General features: G+C 42.6%; 1 non-coding gene across 1 annotated transcript; it reads right to left on the minus strand.

The window, feature by feature from the left end:
* Positions 1-2466: 2466 nt before the first annotated feature.
* On the minus strand, positions 2467-2577 carry LOC113834845. The gene has a single exon (XR_003483738.1). It is a non-coding gene; the product is annotated as a U6 spliceosomal RNA (small nuclear RNA).
* Positions 2578-6529: the final 3952 nt, after the last annotated feature.

Here is a 6529-nt window from a genome sequence, read left to right on the forward strand (position 1 = left end):
GCTTTTACAGATAAAGCTGCTATGAATACAGTTGAGCAAGTGTCCTTGTGGTGCGATTGAGCATTCTTTAGGTATATGCCCAAGAGTAGTATAGCTGGGTCGTGTGGTAGATTGATTCCTAGTTTTCTAAGAAACCACCACACTGACTTCCAAAGTAGCTGTACAAGTTGGCACTCCCACCAGCAATGGAGGAGTGTGCCCCTTGCTCCACATCCTCTCCAGCGGGAGCTGTTGCTTGTGTTTTTTATCTTGGCCATTCTGGCAGGTGTATGATGCAATCTCAGATGTTTTGAGTTGCATTTCCCTAATAGCTAAGGAAGTTGAACATCTAAATGTTTCTCCACCATTTGAAATTCTTCTGTTGAGAATTCTTTATTTAGATCTATATCCTATTTTTAATTGGATTATTTGGTTTGTTGATATCAAGTTTCTTGAGTTCTTTTTATATTTTGGAAATCAGTCCTCTGTCCAATGTGGGGTTGGTGAAGATCTTTTCCCATTCTGTAGGCTGCTGTTTTGTCCAATAGACAGTGTTCTTTGCCTTACAGAAGCTTTTCAATTTCATGAGGTTCCATTTATTGATTGTCAATCTTAATGCTTGTGCTTTTGGTGTTGAGTTCAGGAGGTTGTCTCCTGTGCCAATGTGTTCGAGATTTTTTTCCTACTTTCTCCTCTGTCAGGTTCAGTGTATCTAGATTTATGTTGAGGTCTTTGATCTATTTTGACTTGAGATTTTACAGGGTGATAAATATGGATCAATTTGCATTCTTCTACATGCCAATATCCAGTTAGACCAGAACCATTTGTTGAAGATGCTATATTTCTTCCACTGTATAATTTTGGCTTCCTTGTTGAAAATCGGGTGTTCATAGGTGTGTGGATTTTATATCTGGCTCTTCAATCCCATTGATCTACCTGTCTATTTTTATTCCAAAACCATGCTGTTTTTATTACTATAGCTCTATAGTAGAGCTTGAAATTGAAATTGGGGGTGGTGATACCTATAGAGGTTCTTTTATTATATTCTTTTATTATGATTGTTTTAGCTATCCTGGATTTTTTTTTGGAGTTTTTTCATATGAAGTTGAGTATTGTTTTTTCAAGATCAACACAAAGAATTGTGTTGGGATTTTAATGGGATTATGTTTTACCTGCAGATTGCTTTTGGTGAGGTGGCCATTTTTACTAAGTTAATCCTACTGATCCAATGAGCATGAGAGATCTTTCCATCTCCTGATATCTTCTTCAAATTCTTTGTTTCAAAGACTTGAAGTTCTGTCATACATGTCTTTCACTTGTTTGGTTAGAGTTACCCCAAGATATTTTATATTATTTGAGGCTATTGTAAAGGGTGTTGATTCTCTGATTTCTTTCTCAGCCCATTTTCTGTTTGTATATAGAAGAGATACTGTTTTTTCAAGTTAATTTTGTATCCAGCCACTTCACTAAAGCTATTTATCAGCTGTAGGAATTCCCTGGTAGAATTTTGAGGGTCACTTATGTATGTTATCATATCATCTGTGAATAATGATACTTTGACTTCCTTCTTTACAATTTGTAACCCTTTGATTTCTTTTAGTTGTCATACTGTTCTAGCTAAAACTTCAAGTACTATATTGAATAGAGTAGACAACCTTGTCTTGTCCCTGATATTAGTGGAATTGCTTTGATTTAATTTAATGTTGGCAATTGGCTTGCTGTATATTGCTTTTATTATGTTTAGATATGACCTTTATATGCCTTATCTCTCCAAGTATTTTATCATGAAGGTTTGTTGGATTTTATCAAAGGTTTTTTTCAGCATCCAAGAAAATGTTTTTTTTTTCTTTCAGTTTCTATATATGGTGGGTAACACTGACATTTTCCTATGTTAAACCATCCCTACATCTCTGTGATAAGGCCTACTTAGTCATGATAGATGATCTTTTTAATGTATTTCTGGATTCGGTTTGCTAGTACTTTATTGAGTATTTTTGCATCTATGTTCATGAATGAAATTGGCCTATAATTCTCTTTCTTTGTTTAATCTTTATGTAGTTTGGGTATTGGGGTGACTGTGGCCTTATAGAAAGAATTTGGCAAAGTTCCTTCTGTTTCTATGTTGTGGAATAATTTGAAGAGTATTAGTATTAGCTCTTTTTTGAAAGTCTGGTAGAATTATGCACTAAAACTGTCTAATCCTGGGCTTTTTTGCTTGGGAAACTTTTAATGACTGCTTCTATTTCCTTTGGGTTTATCTATTTAAATTGTTTATCTGATCTTGATTTAAACTTAAGTAAGTGATTTCTATCAAGAAATTTGTCCATTTCTTTTAGATTTTCTAGTTTTGTGGAGTACACATTTTTGAAGTATGGCCTAATGATTCTCTTTATTTCCTCAGAGTCTGTTGTTGTGTCCCCATTTCATTTCTGATTTTGTAGATTTGGATATTTTCTCTCTGCCTTTTAGTTAGTTTGGATAAGGGTTTTAAAATATGAATGCTTAACAAATTTGCATGTCATCCTTGTACAGGGAGGGGTCATGCTAATCTTCTCTGTATCATTCCAATCTTAGTTTATGTGCTGCTGAAGCAAACACTCACAAAGGCTATTTTAAGGTCTTTGTATTGTGCTTCAGCTATGTTGGAATTCTCGGGGCCTCCTGTAGTAGAACAGCTGGGATCTGATGACTGTTATTGATGGTGTTTTTATGCTGGAGCCTAGGTCCTGGGTTTGAGATTATTGTAATTCTAGGTGCTAATATCTGGTCTTGTCTTTGTTGAGTGGGTGTTTTGTTCCTTGGTTTCTGTTGCCCTCTCTGGTTCCTGGGAGAGTGTGGTGTCTGAGCACTGTCTGGAAGGTAATTCTTCTGAGATCCTGCTAGGTATGGCCACTGGGGAGTCCCAGTAAAATGTGTTTCTAGGTATCAGGAGCTGACACTTAGGAAAGGGGCTGGGCTAAGAGGAGTGGGCTGATGGGGTCCACAGGAGAGAGGAAAGCAGGGTGTTTCACCAAGATCTACTTAGTCCTCTTGGGATGGGGGCAGAGAGCAAGGAGAGGATGCAATAGGTAGTCTGCTGCAAGGCTGGGGGTCTGGATTTGGAGCCAAGGAGAGAAGAGCTAAAGCATTCCTATCAGCTTTGATGGCCTGCTTCCCTCTATGGCAGGTTTGGCTGGCAGGTTCCCGGGTATTCCTGCTGGAGTTATGGGCTGAGATAAAACGATGAACAGGAGAAAGGAAGGTTCAAAGAGAGATCTGAACCCAGAAAAGACCTAGATGGCTCTCTGGTTCCCACAAGGCTACAACTACTTGATGTGGAGGGGTTTTCGTGTGTGTGTGTGTGTGTGTGTGTGTGTGTGTGTGTGTGTGTGTGTGTACCCTGACCAAAAGTGTGCAACACATACATTAGTGTAAATGCAAGAGCATAGGTATACATGAAGGCCAGGGATACCCTTGGCTATCATCCCTCAGGTGCTGTCATTCCATCCATTTGTTTTGTTTTCTGAGACAGGGTCCCTCCCTAGCCTGGAGCTTGCCAAGTAGACTGGCAGCCCCAAGGATCCTCAGGGCTTACAAGCACACACTGCCTCATCCAGCCTTCTGCTTTTTACCTTGGTTTCGAGAATTGAACTCAGGACCTGGAGCTTGCACAATAAGTACAGTACTCACGGGGACATCCCGGCAACCTTTTCCGTCCTCTCTCTGAGTCATGTTTACCTCCAGGCAGTTTTGAGATGAAGGAGACCCCTCTCTTGTGCTAGCACCTCTCTGCCCAGTTTCAGCATCATCCACAGCTAATCTTAGTCATGGGCGAGCCTTCCAGGTACACAGCAAACCTCAACCAGGGCCCAGTGGCAGGGTCAGCATTCAGACTGCCAGGACCTCATTTCCAAGGAAGAGCTCTGCAAAGCCAACCTGCTCTGGAAGCAGGCCCTGGGCTGGGTTCTGCATTTGTTTTCCTGTCGGTTTTGCGGGTTTGCGGCTGCTCCCGCTATGTGTGAGGAGAAGCGAGGCCTGGGGATAAACACCACAGCGACACAGGAGGCGTTTCTTACCCCTTTCTAAATCTGCACTCTGCTCCTTCTCACCACCACTACAATTTCCTCTGGCACTTGAGACAGACATATGTTATTTTCAGTTCCGCGACTTTCTACCACGCTGTGTCTCCGCACACATGGCCCAGGCCCCAAGAATATAAATACATGTGGGCGTCTGCATTTCAACCGCTGGACTCACGCCACACTTTTTTTTTTTAATACAGCATATCTCGAGCGGATTGTCATCACAGCTGAGCAGCAAATCGGAGTCCCTTAACAAGCAATGGCTTCCAATCCCAGACTTTCTTGCACTCTCAAAGACTCAGCCACTTCGGTCCCCACCTCCAAACCTGCAAATGCTCAAATCCAGTCCAGGGGAAAAGAAGCCTTGAAAAATCCTTCTATGACTCGTTCACCTACAGATGAAGCAGCCTCTTACTTACACACTGAGATTCCTGAAGGCCGGCTTCCCGACAGGACTCATTACAGCAGCAGGAAAGCCCACAAAGAGCTTCAGCTTTACAGAACCTCTGATAGTAAACAGGAGACAATTTGCAAATTCAAACGTGCTGGGCAGATTGGCACCCTTTCAGCTAGCAGAGGGTTTAGGCTGGGTGCCAAGATGTGGGAAGAGGAGACTCTTTAAAGCCCCTCCTTCCTGGCGCTGTCATCTTCGCTCTGTACTGGGGGGGCTGGCTGGCACTGCAAAGGCGGGTGCAGACAGAGCCGGGTGCTGATTTGCTCGATTCTGCGAGATGCTTGGGAGCCCTAGCAAACGATGACAGACAGGAAGCTGAGAACAAAACCCAGCAACTTCCATTTCCTGTGGACTTCCTATGAGCCTTTGCCTTATCTTAAAGGCAGTGCCATGGCTTTCATAAATAATATTCACTACTGGGTTGGAGAGCTAGTTCAGTTGGTAAAATGGGTGCTAACTTGAAAAGCACGTGTCCATGAGCTACAACCCCAGAACCCATGAAGGAGGAGGAGGAGGGGAGAACGAGGAAGAAAAAGGAAAAAGAAGGAGGAAAAAGAGGGAGAAAGAGGAAGAGCAGAGAGGAGGAGGAGGAGGAGGAGGAGGAGGAGAGGAGGAGGAGGAGGAGGAGGAGGAGGAGGAGGAGGAGGGGAAATAGGCATAGTGATACAATCTTACAATCCTAGTGCTGAAGAGGCTGAGAAAGGCAGGTATCTGGGGCTCACTGTACAGCCAGCCTAGCCTATTTGGTGAGTTACCTGGCAATGAGAGATCCTGTCTCAAAAAAACAGGGAAACAGTACCTAAAAAACAACACCCAAGATTATCCTCTGCCCAACCTACACAGAAATGCATATGAAAACTGATAACAAACAGAAAATCTGGGGCTAAAACTTACCCAACACCACCAAGAACCTCCTGGAGGGAAAACAAGATGGATATTAAAGCCACCCCCTGACCAAAATGTGGGTCTACAGGTGCTGTGTGCATTTCCTACTGACTTTTAATGTTAGCCTCATGATCCCTTGTGATATAAACAGGATTTTATAAGTAGAAGGATAAAACTCAAAGTGATACCACTTGCCCAAGGTCACTTAGGTAATAACCAAGCAAAGCATCTGAACCATGGCTTTTAGCCCCATAGCCTATTATCTAATACACAAAAATTATCTCTATAAAGGGCCAGAGTGTTAAAGTCTTAGGCTTCTCATACAGCCTGTCACTCTTACAACTAACTACAAAGCTCTGCAATTTAAAAGCAGCTGGCAAATTATATATACACATTGTGTGTGTGTGTGTGTGTGTGTGTGTGTGTGTGTGTGTGTGTAGGTATGTGTATATTTGTGTGTGTGTGTGTGTGTGTAGGTATGTGTTGTGTGTATATATGTGTGGGCATTGTGTATTTGTGTGCTTGTGTGTGTATTGTGTGTGTGTGTGTGTGTATAGTGTGTGTGTGTGTGTGTGTGTGTGTGTGTGTGTGTGTGTGTGTGTGTGCGTGTGTGCTAGGGAAAGTGGAAGCATTGCTAAGCCACTCAGAGACAACCATGCAAGCTTTAGTGGTCTGATTCTCTGTTCAGCCTCCATCTCTGGCACCCTAACTTAGTGGGAGATCCCACAGTGGCCAGACCCATTTTGCAATACTATTCAACTTTTTCAATGAAAGCACTCAGACATAAGCTACATGTATGAACCTTGAAAGACTTTATATCGAGTGAATATGCCTGACAGGTTCTGTGATCCTACTCACATCATGAGACTAGATGGAGAAAATTACAGACATAACGGAAACTGACATGTAGAGTTTCTCTTTGGGAAGATGAGATCATCATGCTGGCGGTTATGCAGATGTGACCGTTATCTAACATCACTTAATTGTATATTTAAGAATGATTTGAGCCGGGCATTGGTGGCGCTCGCCTTTAATCCCAGCACTCGGGAGGCAGAGACAGGCGGATCTCTGTGAGTTCGAGACCAGCCTGGTCTACAAGAGCTAGTTCCAGGACAGCCTCCAAAGCCACAGAGAAACCCTGTCTCGGAAA

Source organism: Cricetulus griseus, chromosome 3 (assembly GCF_003668045.3).
Source record: "Cricetulus griseus strain 17A/GY chromosome 3, alternate assembly CriGri-PICRH-1.0, whole genome shotgun sequence".
NCBI lineage: Eukaryota > Metazoa > Chordata > Mammalia > Rodentia > Cricetidae > Cricetulus > Cricetulus griseus.